This window comes from Manis javanica, chromosome 10, assembly GCF_040802235.1.
Source record: "Manis javanica isolate MJ-LG chromosome 10, MJ_LKY, whole genome shotgun sequence".
In the NCBI taxonomy this organism is placed as follows: domain Eukaryota; kingdom Metazoa; phylum Chordata; class Mammalia; order Pholidota; family Manidae; genus Manis; species Manis javanica.
This window is the reverse complement of record NC_133165.1, coordinates 15,395,690-15,410,109: the sequence shown is the minus strand read 5'-3', so window position 1 is coordinate 15,410,109 and position 14,420 is coordinate 15,395,690. Positions and strand designations below refer to the sequence as shown.

Below are 14,420 nucleotides of genomic sequence, written 5' to 3'. Positions count from 1 at the left end.
TAATGCCTGAATGATACGTATCTAAGTATTAAGAAGATTTTGGTCAATAATTAACATCTGAAGAAAATCCAACAATTTCTACTTATGCTTGAATACTTGAATAATTAATTTAAGATAAATGTCAAAAATGCAATTCACATTTCCTGGGATAGGTCTACTATTCTAAACATACCTCACATAATCATTCACTTTCAAATGTGTTATATTGAGAGATTTCATAAGAATGCAAAGTGGCTAATGTACAATTCAGATCAGTTTCATAACCTTGGTTCAGACGAAAATAAGGGGAAAAAAACATTCAATATGCTTTAGTTACAAAAAGAAACAACAAAAACCCAGACAATAAATAAGACAGCCTCTAAACCTTGCCTCGCTAGACAGTCTGCTCTGGGCAGGCAGCCCTTGGGGAACGGTTTAATTTATGTCCCAGCCGAAGGGCATATGCCTCAGGAGCTCTCAACGTGTGTTCCAGCGTTCGGCTCCTCATCTCCTCTCAGTATTGACATTAGCTTTTTCTTTGCTGATCCTACCACATAAAAAGCTTTTTCAAAAAATCAGAGGCAAAATGATAGAACCCTTTGTTTACTTTCTTCATTCTTTTTTCTTTTTTTATAAGAGTGATTATATACTTAATACTCTAACGTGGTTATAGCTTAGGATTCTCTGTGTCCTGAATTTAGTCCTAGAAGGGGATTCTGTAAATGTGCACCTTTAGCCCTTTAAGAGCTTGCATTTACTTGTCTTGTGGGGGCATGCACACCACCCTCCTGTACCTAGATACTCTAGCTACATCCACGGAGCCTCCATGTCTGTATCCCAATAAAAAACTACAGAAGACAAACATACCTGAAGAGCATATGTCAAAGGCAGAGGTTGGTGTCCTGCTGAAGTTTTCCAACTAGAAATGGAAGGGCACCTGGAATGAGGAATATGTGTCAAGTACCTAGCATGTTGCCTGAGGAGAACATAAAAAAGACTAAATAAACTAAATTGTAGGTATCAGTTAAACATTTATCCCATTTGTGGAGTGTCATCTTCTGCTTTAGATTGTGTGGAAAAGTTCAAAGGGGGCATTTTTAGCTTCACTGTGCACTGAGGCTCAATAACTGCCTTCTGAGGTGCCAAGAAAAGATTCAAACCCACTGTGCCGTCTCATTGCCCACTTAATCCCCGTGCTCTTAGTGTGTCTAAATGACTGTTTCATTTGCTGTGAACAGAGAACGAAGTATTTTTGGTACTACAAGGCACTTAAACTTCTCATTGGCTCTTTTTAAAATTTGGTTTTGATAAGAATAACTCTGGTTTTCATATCTGTAAACAAAAGATAGAGATGAGGGTGGTTAGTGAATATAATGCTGACGATATTTTCAGATTTGAAATGAATCGGCTTTCCATGTGTCCAGAGTTGCTCAGAGCCAAGTACCGAGAATCAGACGGCGGTGTGATTCCCCGCGTTCATAAACGGTCCTCATTCCGACAGAAACTTGTTTTGACAGGGTTCAGCCCAGGCCTGAGTATTGGAGGGGGGATGTGAGTGGCAGAACAGAGGAGCCGATCAAGCTCTCTGGAGTCAATTTGGTCATTGCTCTTCCCAAGTGTCCTAGTATCTTTGGAGAATTCTCTGCCTTCCATTGCTTTTGTTTTTGTTTTGCAGGGCACCCAGTGCCGTGTGAGCTAACCCAAAAGCACTAAAAGGTGCAAAATCATACCCGGAAGGTAAGGATTCTCCCCTGCCTACCTAATCTGAAGTGACCAACTCCCCAAGCCCACCACCCAGTTTCATTTTATTTTAGCCCTTGTCAATATTGGACATTTTCTAGTTCATATAGTTTCCTGTCTATAATCTGGTGACCCCAGCATGTAGAAAACTTCCTGAACTACTATCCTTATGCAATAAATATTCTTTCAGTTAATAATTGAAGGAGAAGGCTAAGGTTTTAAGATATCCTCTTTACCTCTTCTGTAAAGTAATGATTGTTGTCAGGCTGATGTGTTTTATTTAGTTTAGATCTGTAGAACCTAGGAAACCATAAAACCGTTGTGTTCTTATCACACTCTTGATTTCCCTGAAACAAGAAAAAAGGAAACTAGAACCACCCAGCCTCCTACATGTCTTAAAATCTGTAACTCCAGCTAATCCTTAGTACCAGGGAACAGAAACCGAGGAAACTCTGATGGACTGTTCCCCATTTTAGGAGTTAAACTGAAACTGAGTCAAATTAGCGATACAATAAACCAAACACAATTCAATTAGTAGCTATTACTTTGAAAGGTAGAACTTGTAAAAAGGGTGCTGACAAGGAAAGAATTCTTTGAGTCATTAGAATCCATATTTTATTAGGATAAGAGTTAAAAGAGATGAAATAGTGACTGTTCCACTTGCGGCAGTCGTTCATCGTACAGTAGAGACTTTTCTATATCATTGTTTCACCTGGGGCATGTGGCCTGGAAGCTCTCTCTTCCTTTTCATTCACAAGTTTAGACACTGATCAAGAGTTTCTGCCAAGGTACTGGAAGACTGACCAATAACACTGCGAGGTGAGGCTGAAACTCACCGTGCCAGTGACCTGTGAACCCGAGTGATCAGCCTTAGGAGAACGCCACTTAACGTCTGAAGTCCCCTTTTCTGTGGCCCAGGTGACTTAATGTGACCCTTTATTGGACTGAGAAGACTGATGTCGGTTTCAGGTCCATGTATATAAGGGAGATGTATATTTATATTATTCAGAATATGCAAGGTTATGTTGCAGTACTAAATGATGCCAAAATCTTAGTCACTTAAAACAATGTTTACTGCTTGTGTTCTACATGAACACAAGTTCGCCTAAAGCCGTGCACGGTGGCACACACCAGGGTCCAACTGAAAGGTGTTGTGCTAGCGCACAAGCAATGTCAGCACAGTGCTTCTACTTTTGCCTTGACAAGAAAGAAGAGTAGCAACGCCGGCTCTCCACTCTGGGATGCTGCTTTCGGAGAGACAAAGATACACGTGTTACTGCTGCTCACAACTAATGGACCTAAGTGAGTCACATGTGCATTCCTAACTTTAAGAGGACTATTTTCTTCTTGTCCATCTAGAAGAGCTTTAGTTATGTCTGCCGTAACAGCTCCGAGTATAAAAGAAGGTGTGTAATAGAAACTGCGCAAAGTAGCATAACACAGAAAGGTATTTTTTACAGGAAAAATAATGCAGAGCTACCAGAAGCAGGAAATGAAAAATGGGTATAATTTGCCAGTAAAAGGGAAAAAATGTGATCTAAAATTAGATAATAGTGAATATACTGAAAACTACTGAATTGCACACTTTGTGATTGAATTTTATGGTATGTGAGGTATATTTCAATAAAACTATAATTTAAAAATAAGAGCTGAAATCTGAAAAAAAAGCTAAGAACAAAATGCTAGCCATTTAACCTCTTATGTTAACAAATACTTGGAAGTATAATAAGTTATAAAATACAAACAAACTGTAAAACCAAGAAATGAGATTGAAAATTTTTATTTACAGTTTTATAAATGAGGAATTTGGCCTAGTTTATGAATTAATTATAAATTACCAGACAGCAACAAGCATTTATGCTCTGTACTATAGCCAACATTGTGTCAATGCTAATACATGGTGGATGCTTATTCCCTACTTTAAATGATGCTTCTCTCTCGATTCCATCCAGCACTGCAATATTAAAAATGTGCAGTGCTAATTCTTAGACTCAGTGAAATTAAAGAATCTGGAAATATATTCTGATTTCTAAAAGTATGTTAGATGTACATCCCCATAAAATATGGGTGATAAAATGTGAAATTCATAAAACTAAAAAATTTTAAAATAATGTTTAATATAAGATGAAATTTCTATAAACCCAGATGTTCATAATGCCAGTGAACCAACCGGCAACATTAACTTGGGAGAACTTTGGGGGAAAACATAAGTTTTTATATATATTATATTTCAGCTGAGGCAAAGAAAATTATGTCCTGAGCTAGTAATGTTGTTCTAATTTATAACAGTAGCATGAAGGTGACTTTTACCAGGACAGAATGATATTGAATTATTCAAAAGAAGAACTTGTTTTTTTCCCACAACAGTGGCAACTAAGAAACAAACAAATAATGAATTGGCATATTTGAGTTTTAAATTTCTACAGCAAGATGAACATTGGGCACATTTAAATTTCAAATAAAATCTATGATTGTACTGGCGTCAGCAATGTACTAAAGTTATTTTTCTTATCTTGCAGTCATAAATGCTTTCACCACTGGGGATATTTTCCCCTTTCATAACTGTTAATTGAAGAAGAAAAGTAATGATGGTAAAGAGAAGAGCTCAAGAACAGTAACCCTTGTGTTCCATGTGTAATCAGTGCTTTTTTCTCCCTTGTGTTCTCTGTCTTCCTGCCTATTTTCCTTCTCTCTCTAAAATTTATTTTTAAATTTTTATTTCTTTTACCCTGTGATCCTATCTTGCCACTCCCTCCATTTTACAAGATGACTTGCTCTTTTTACATAACGCTCCTATTCTTAGATATCACTTTTATTTATCTGCATTGTTTTATAAATATGCTTACTAGATATGAAAATATTGTCCTTTCCAATCAATTTTAAGTTTTCCTAAAGCATTATTTTACACAAATGAAAAACCAATAGCCAGTCTTTGAAGTTAAACCCATTGAAATTACTGGTAGCAGTTTTCTTTAACCTATCAGGGTTCTTTTAATTGTCTACCTGTTTGCAGGAATTCTCCACAGGTATCCTAATCGCTTCTCCAACCCACAGGGTTTTGGGTTTACTACAACTCTTTGGATCTGGTTGGTGAGAATCAACAAATATCCTACATGCCTTGGTGGGACACATTATGTGCCAGAAGTTGGGATGTAATCTCCATGAAAATTCCAGGGCCTGCTACCTCAGCAGAGTTTCCACAGTGCCAGTGGCCTGTGCCATGTTAATACACATGAATAACAAAGTGAAAAATAAGCTGCTATGCCCTGCACTCCCCTGCCACTGAGGAGGCCCAGTAGGTTCTTCTGGCAACAAGCATTGTCAGCTCTCCCCTGGCCTATACCTATGGCCTCATGAGTTTCTTATAATCAAGTGTATGAAAAAGAAGCATTTTAATCCAGAAAAAAAAAGATTTGCTAACTAGTCAGAACTATACAACTATAGCAAAACAATTCCACCCCTTTGGGGTACTGGAAGACAATGGTAGGAGAAATCTTCAGAGTCGGTGGAGTCTTGAGCGGTGTATTTAGTGCTTCACTTCCTTGGTAATGGAGGTGACCAGATAATGAATATATACCAATTAATAGATGATTTCAATAGACTGACTGAATAGTGATGAAAAGAGAACAACACGTCTGAAGCATTAGTGACCAGGGAGCCAGAGGAGGAGGTAAATGGGAGATCAGCAGAAAAGGACCTTCTTCCTAGCTAATCTGGCCGGGGACCAGCATTGCCGAGTACCCACTCTGTCAAGGGCTGAGATGAAAGCTGAGCCCAGGATGGCACTGTTCCCTAGGACCAGCCAGTCACCTGGAGGCAAGGTGATGCTCTGAACTCCTATATCTCATGAAGAGTAGCGAATCGGGCTTGTGGAATAGATGCTGTGGATATGGGTTTTCCTTGCTAGTCCCATAAACTTTTGCCCACAGCATCAACCTTGGACTTCCTGCCATAGGATCTCCAACATTGTTTCTGACCAAGAAATGTTCACTGTGTTGTAAAGAGAGGAAATAAACTAATATCCATGGGATTCATTGTTCTTACCAGCTACCTAATCAGCTAGAAGTATAACGAGGACTCATGGGTCTAGAACTAAGGGAATAAGTACAAGTTGCTCATGTCATTCCTAATGTACCAAATCCCATCAATGAAAAAATGAAATTTCTATGAACCCAGAAGTTCATATTGCTAGTGACCCAACAGGCAACGAAGGGGCTCACTGAATGGTTTAGAGTGAATGGTTTTCACGATTAAGGGAAAAGAAGGTCTCACAGCATGTGAAATCGAAGGGATTCTCTGGGAATCTGTTCTCCTCCCTTGGGTAGTAGGAGACATCAAGGAAGGGACCACAGCAGCCAAGTGCAGTTGGGGCCACTAAAGCTGTAGGGAGCCACACTATGTAAAGAGCTATAAGCAGCTGAAATGCCAAGTGAGGACAAAGGTGACGTAGAAAAAGAAAGTTATTAATTTCACTATTGGCTTCCATCCAGTTGCAGAAATCATGATAGTATCCATACTTTTTTGCTATTAATATATTTGCATTTATTAACTATATACTTTTTTTGTTTCTCCTACTATTTTATTTGGTGGCGGATAACTTTATAATTTACTGCTTAGGTTAAAGTTTATCAAGAAAGTGTTATGACCAAACTAGAAAGGTAAATGACATCACCTTGGTTTGGATAAAATAAGATATTTGAGATATTCCCTTTATAGGGAGAGAGTGAACACACCTGTATTTGAATAAGAAATAATCGCAATGTGTTAGATTTAATAGTGTTGTTACTTCTGTTTATAAATTTAAATGAGATAGAAGGGTCTGTATGGATGCTGAATGGCCAAAGGAATGATTGTGCTACTATTGATTTTTGCTAGCAGCCAGCATGGACCTTTATTGTTGTTGGTTTTTTCTTGCTGTCCTCATATCGCAGTGACAGGAGTCTAGGAAATACATTTTCCAGAATTCCCTGAAGCAGGTTTCAGGTTTAGACTCCACCAAGCAGAGGCCACAGAGTTTGAAAGAAGCAGAAACCATTATTCTTCATCCAGCCAGGAGTCCTCATGGGCTTCAACAGAGGGGATACTTTGTAGCTCCTTCAGCTCCCCTGAAAATTGTTCAGCCTTGGTGAGCTGAGATCATTAGTGGAGGCTTACTCTGATTCTAGAAACTTCCTAATCCTCTTCTGGCTGGTGATAAAACTGAGTAATAGTGCTTTCCTCAATCGCTGCTCCTCCAGTCCTTCCGTGTTATTTCTAAGTTCACTGTATTAAAGTTCTTCCTGCTTGAAATATCCCAGCATATCCTTTATTTTTCTGATTGATCTCTGATACCATGAAATTGTTTAAATCAATCCTGAAAATTTGAGATATGGTGATACTGCTTGTCTTAAACTTAACTTTTTCAATGAAAACTGGATCAATTCTTACCACTAAGAGCAAAGTCCTTTAACAGGCTCATAATATCAGAAGTAAAAGAACACTTGATTTTGGAGAAAGAACATAAATAATCTATGGTACTCTATAAGGTCATTGTATTTAGCTAACATTTCTTGAATGCTTACCTTGTGCTAGGCTCTGTTCTGAGATCATTACATATCTTACTTCATTTAATTCTCACAATACCTCTATGAGGTAGGCACTGTTTTAAAGCTGTAACAACAGAGGCTTAGAGAGGTAACTTGCCTTACATGGCACAGTTTACACTGCAGTAGAGACTGTATTTATATCAGGTATTTTGATTTGGTAAACACTGAAGTGTGCTGCTTTTAATACAATAAATAAAGACTAATCCAAAGATGCACAGTCAACAAAAGTGGGTAAAATGAATAATGTAGGTAAGCATATACTTTATAGAAATTAAAATGTTTTCAAAGGTTGCTTGCAGGGCATGAATATGTTCCTTTCCTTATCTCCCTTGGGCCCCAACTTCCACTGCTACTCTGGTTTTGTTTGTTTGTTAGAAATAATGATGATGGCTATGTTAACAGCTAACATTTATTGATCAGATATGGGCCAGGCACTGTATCAAGCACTTCACAAATGTATCTCATCCAATCCGCAGCAGAATCGTATTATTGCCCACATTTCACAGATGGGAGGGTTGAGGCTTAGGTGATCACGTGACTTTTCCCATGTAAGTGACAATATAAATAATGACTTAGTCCGCTTGCTCTGGAGCTTGGCACTCAGCTACCAGGTGACCATGTTCAGGAATCTGTCATCATGAGGGAAATGTATTCATGCTCCTTGGAAAGAGCCCTGATGTCTTGAAAACATTGGAGAAATTTCAAATTTAAACTTCTCTCTTTTCTTCTTTTCTCTATAAATACCTCTGTGAAGATAAACTCATGCCCAGGACCTAAATTAAACTAAAGTGGCAAAGAAAATGAGAATGCTAGCCTAAAAGAAAATCTACTTTCTATTTTGTGGATAGTGGGTTTATAGGACTCTTGTTTCTCAAGGAGAATTCTCAATTAATTTCCTGCAGGTGGAAACTTTTATTCTTTTAGTTTAAAAGAAAATGGAATTAACCAGAAGAAAGAAAGGTACATACATGTAAGACAGAGTTTTGCAGATATCTTGATGTTTGAAGGTTCAAGATGGCAATTTAGTTCCAAAGCTGAAATTAAAAGTTGTATTTTTATCAACATTGGAACCCTTTCCTAATTAGTGGAGGGCAATACCAAGTTCCATAAATCTACATCAGCAAGAGAGAACAATAAAAACAGACTCTGGCTTAACTTCAGGAGAAATGAAATTCACAGAATAATTTCAGGAATTCTGAAATAGAATCAGGATGAATTAGGTTTCAACTGGGTCAACCATGAGGCTGACTTCGGATGGAACTTCACTGGCTTTCTGACTGTAATAAATTCCCATCCTACAGGCAGACTGCCATGGCAATGTGGGATAGTGGGAACTAACTAGACTCAGTGTACCAATCCCTGAAAGGTCTAGGCAAGTTGTGAGGGTCACAAGCAACTTTGGGGAAGCAAATTCATTAGAGTCAGGTCCGCTGCCTGAACTAACACACTGATCGGGAGTCTCTGGGACGTGTGCTCATATTGACACCCTCATCCCAATGTGAAATGATATTACTCCCTGTTTTGTAGAGCACCCTTAAGAGTCTATTTTCACTCATGTTCCCACACAGTGAGAGACATAATTATCAAAGGCCTGAAATTCTTTGACTGTGTAGGATCCATGTTGACATATGGTTCTCATGGCGGCCTGGACGCTGTGAAAGATGGGCTGGTGGGTGTGAAGCTGGCTCGTCTGCCCAACACTCTCCTGCACAGGAGTTACCATGTTTTAAGCGAATGAGGAGTTGATTTGGCAGGAGAGGGTTAGAGGACTTAGAGAATAGGGTAGCTCAAGTCCTTCAGAATCTACCATATAACCATCTTTGCTGTGTCCTCACTCTTTCTAAACACGTATCGTAATTATGAACAAGATAGGCAAGTTTTATGTGATTTCAAGTTTTCTAGTAGCCATATTTTAAACAGTAAAAATGAACAGATGAAATTAATTTTTGCGTTTTATTTAACCCAATATACCTAAAACATTATATTTTAGCATATATAAATATAAAAATTAATAATGAGATGTACATATTTTAAGCACTCTATCTTTAATACCTAGAATTTATATAGCCATATGGGGCTAATGGCTACCATAATGGACAGCAAAGATTTTATTCTCTTTCGGTTTCTTTATTCTGTCCAGCACAATTACAAGCAGTCATTCTCACCCTACAGTCTTGAGTTCCTCACTTCTTGCATACATTCCTTGCCAGATTTCCCCCTGTTGAGAGTAACAGGGAGATTTTTACTACCCCTCAGCACTCTTGAGGCCATAAGCAATTCAAGAATTTCATTTCTCTAGAACATCTACTGTCTACAGTCTGTTTCCATATACCAATTTCTTCACCAGAGTTTTTCTTACAAACAACACCACCAACTCTGGAGAACTTGAGAAGAAGTTGTTGTCCTCAGTGGATAATGATTCATTCAAGACTGTATTGGAAAGCTGGGGAATCAGTCTCAGGAAAAAAGCAGGCACTAAGAGGTGAGAAATCAGGGAATACAGTTGAGTTCATGCTCTGGACACAACTTGTGGCACCTTAGCAAGATTCCCATAACTGCTACTCTAAAGTCATCAACTGCACCTGCATCTTTGCAGATTCAAGACCAAAGCTAAACAATTTCACTGGTCCAGCGTCATGAGCGGGCACGCCAAGGGGTCAGGGAGAGGTGATCTCTGGTTCTCTCAGCTTGTGTACGAGAAGACAGAACTCTCTTATCACTCAAATCAAGGGAATTCTTCCCAAATAAGATGAGCAGTAGGATAATGGGTGGTAGGATAATGGGCGGTAAGATAAAGAAGTCAATTATCCAGTCAAAAACACCCAAGGAATAAATACAGTGGAATAAGTGCATTTTCTTGTTAATGGCAACTGAATTTGTGGACTGTCATCAATACAATCAATAAAAACTAAGGGCTTGCTAAATTCCTTGAAGTGAGAGCTTATTTTTTTCAATCAAATTTATGTTGTTGAATATTTTACATTTCAAAAAATAATATTTTTGGTTTTAACAAGTCAAAAAAAAAAGTCTTAGTCCTTCCTGAGAGAACCAGTGTTAATAGTTTGGAGGATTTTTTTACTGTTTCAAGAATGAAATTTTAGAGGCTTCTCTGATCGAATTATTTTATATATATTATATATATATATTATTATATATATATATTTTATATATACATATATAATTTTGGTATCATTAATCTACAATTACATGAGGACTCCCTCCTTCACCAAGTCCTCCCCACATACCCCATTAGTCACTGTCCATCATGATCAAATTATTTTGAAGTGATGAAGAAAAGCTTCCAGCACCTCCTATACTTCTGATTTTGGTATTGTTAGAGTCTTAAAGTCCTTAAGAAAAGGAATCATTTGCTTCTGAGAAGTTTAAAAAAAAGCATGAAAAATTGTTGTTGTGGTATCAAGACAGTAGTTCTCAGCATTATATTTAATGGACGAGGAAGACCGTCACAGAAGTCACCATTTACATTCATTTCAGTGTCACTACACTACAATTTAAAATGCATTTTTATTGCCACTTGTCATCATCAGTTTCAAAGTGTAGAAAAATGATGGATACTATGCCCCAATCCCCCCCATGTTCCATTTTCTCTACGTAAGGAAATGTGAAAATGGCAAAATAGTGAACTCCATGGGATCAAGGGACTGTGTAAAATCCCAAAACCTCATCACAACCAACCAATAAAGCCTCTTAATCAAAAGGAATATACGCAGGATGCAGCACAGCTGAAATGTGACCCAGGAGCAGGCAGACACATAACAATAGACAACGAGGGAAATTTAAAAATGAGCTGTAATCTAATTTTGATTAACTTTCAAGGAAATTCAGGTGCTGAATGTGAGTGCTGCAGTCTATTTTCCCTAAGTTTCTTAGCTGATGCTTCAGTACAGATTTTAGGCTAATCAAAAACTTTAATTGATAACTAAAAGAGTTTATGACTAGGAAAATATTCCAGAGTCATAATGTAAAGATAAGTCTGTCATTATAAAGAAAAAAAATCAGCTATGATTTTATTAGTTCTATTTTTATCCTCCATATATAACAACATTTTTATTAAAAGCCTACTTTGAACACATACTAAACACATACTATTAAGCCATACAACTAGGTAATTAATTCAACTTCCTTATAATCATTTGAAATGCCAATTTGGTAAATGTGTCCCAGATGATTATATTGGAAGCAATTTGATGTAAATCAGCCTGCTAAGAGATTTATCTCCACCTGGCATATTGCTACTTCATCCTGTCTCAGGCCATAGTGCCATAATGAGCTATGATCCCAGCTGTTTTGGTCAAGGCCCTACCTACGCAGATATAGAACACTGTGTTTCATTAGACACTGAGGAATGGCTTAAATAGTGGAGGAACCATCCGTGCTGGGGGGTCTTTGTTTCCCAGAGTATTAGGCATGCCAAAGATAGGATAAACTCAATAGAGACAGAACTGTCTTATAGTTTTCAAGCAGAGTATTCTTGGCAGCGAGAGGCAAGTCCCAATGAGGATGACTGATGACTGAATGAGAGACAGCATCTGAGGGGTAAGGGAGAGGCAGTCTGTCACTAGCGTATCTAATTCCGTTTCCTAGCATCTACATTTCCATCCCTCAGAGTACATGCTTAGCACGTCATCTAATATCTTCACAGTAAATATGAATCCAGAGTACTGAGCACTTCATTCTTATTTTCTATCTCAGATTCTGCCAAATACCGTGATTCTATACTACTGTATACATGCGATGAGGAAGCACAGAAGCTCATACAAACCAACTTTTGTCGGCAAATCTTACCAAGAATATTGAATGCCATACTGCATACTGTAATAAAAATGTTATGATCAAAAAACATTCTCCATTACTTCCTATAATACACCTGACACTTTTCTATATATCTTCTTATAATGTTTGTAATATGCTGAGGTTTGTTTTTGTCTATTCAACAAATATTTATAAAGAACCTACCTACATTGCAGGACTATTCTAGTAGCAGTGCCTGAAGCATAAACAAGGGCATATAACATCCCTGACATCATAAAGCTTAAAGTCTAGAGAGGGAAGGCAGATTATAACAAATAAACAAGCAAACATAAAATATTAGAGGATGATAAATGCTATAGAGTGAAATAAACCAGACTGGGGGTAGGGAATATTGGAGATACATTTTTGAATAGGATGGCCAGGAAAGTCCTTGTTAAGAAGATAACCTTTAAGACCTGAAAGAAGAGAAGGATCAAACTTTGTAGATATCACAATTAAGTTATTATAAGGAAACAGGTTTGTGAAGTTGGAGGTGAAAAATGCATCAATGCATTTTATCATGGAAATGATTAATACAATAATCACAGTGCTGTTGTAGTTCTTTTGACAGAAATAATTCAGTTTACTCCTGGAAGCAGATTCCATACAGAGCCTGTAAGCTATATATCAAATAACAATGGAAGGTTTGAATTAAAACTGTGAAATAAGAGTGTAAAAAACACACAATATGCTGTGTTCAAAATTGTAGCCAAAATATAGACTTGAAAATTAATCAAGCAAAAGGTATCAACTTCTTGGTGTAATGATATACAATAGTTTGAAATATGCATGCAGTATAATATTATTAGACAGGTTAGTTCTCATTAATATAAATGTACCACTAGAAATTTTACAATTTTGTTAGCTGGAGAAGCTATGCAACTGTGATAAATAATATGCTTACATGTAGAAGGCTTGTATGTAGGTTAATAAGAATGGATCATGTATTGATCATTTATTTAGAGCCTATTACCAAAACAATGAAAATTAAAAACTTGGTAGTATTCTTCTTATGCAGAGATATTTCAAAACTTACATCAACAGATATTAATTTCCTTCCTCAATTTTGTTTTATTCCATTTTACATTTAAACGCTAGAGGAGTTCAAAACACAAATAGGTTTGGTATCATACATATAAATTAATCAGATCAAACTTATAAGAGAAGTTCACTAGGTCATATGAATAATTAATAAGTCCATGATAAGAAAACAGACTGGGTTTACTTGGTTTTTCTAAATATTGAAGACATTCAAATCGCTCACTGTTTTTCTTTGTACTCATTCTCTTTTTAGCATTATCTTACAAAACACCATGTAACTAACTCAGCTACCACTCATGATACAATTCCCTAGGTATAAACTCAATTTAGCTTTTAAAAATGTTAATCACACACTTTGAATAGGCACAGGATGCCTGAATATTAATTAACTTTAAGTTAGATTACATTATGAAAAAGTTTAATTTAACTTAACTTTAATAGTGATGAGATGCTATAAAAAGTATATTCAAATATTCAGTGAGCAGAGACTTTAGAAGAGAGAAAAAATCCTTTCTGCCATGGCAGATTTAAGTCACTATAAATATTTTACAAATTCAGTCTCCAAAAGTTGGATCAATGGCTTAGTTACTTACCTTCCCATTAGTCTCCTAGAAACCAAACAAAGCTGCAGGGAGAATGGAGGAGGACAACGGGAAATTCGCAAACTACCTTCTGCAAAACTAGGAAGCATGGAAATTCTGTAAGCTATATGTATGTATAACAAAAGCATATGAGACTTGTGAATCTGCAGGAGAAACGTCTGGGCTCAGTGTCAGAGAAGGATGAGGAGCTCCGAGTGGCAAATTTCAGACATTTGTAGGAAATATTGTCTCTTAGAAGGACAGAGCTCTACACAGAATTTAAAATATTAATATAAAAAATTCCTAAAGCAATGATATGTTCAAATAGAAAATAAAATCTGCATTAACAAAATTCTTAGATATGAAGAAGAACAATGAGACCTTGTAGGACATTGCCAAGTGTATATTCAGAGGTAAAATAACATGCTTTATGTTAAAAACATAAAAAATGGCATTATGTTAAAAAGAAAGAAGAAATTAATAAGTCATTTAAATAAGGAATACAGAAGGACTGAAAGTAGTTTGCACAAAGTATGAGAATGGAAGAAAATGGGATCTAAGTAGAAGATTGAACATTTGTAAAGTTTTAGGAAACATAATTCATAAACAAATTCAAAAACTGTGATTTCTGATATACCTGCTTTTGTTTTTGCATGTGTGTGGAGGGTGGACATGGGGAAGA

At 36.9% G+C, this 14,420-nt stretch overlaps 1 long non-coding RNA gene across 3 annotated transcripts in view; it reads left to right on the top strand.

Moving 5' to 3' along the window:
* Positions 1–14,420, top strand: part of LOC108404598 (uncharacterized) — a 77,918-nt gene that overhangs the window by 32,130 nt on the left and 31,368 nt on the right. For 2 of the 3 annotated variants that reach the window (XR_001854964.3, XR_001854959.3), the window contains exon 2: positions 1,655–1,716. The exons of the other annotated variant lie outside the window; for it this stretch is intronic. This is a non-coding gene — a long non-coding RNA (uncharacterized lncRNA). The remainder of the gene's footprint in view (positions 1–1,654; positions 1,717–14,420) is intronic. 3 annotated transcript variants of the gene reach the window in all.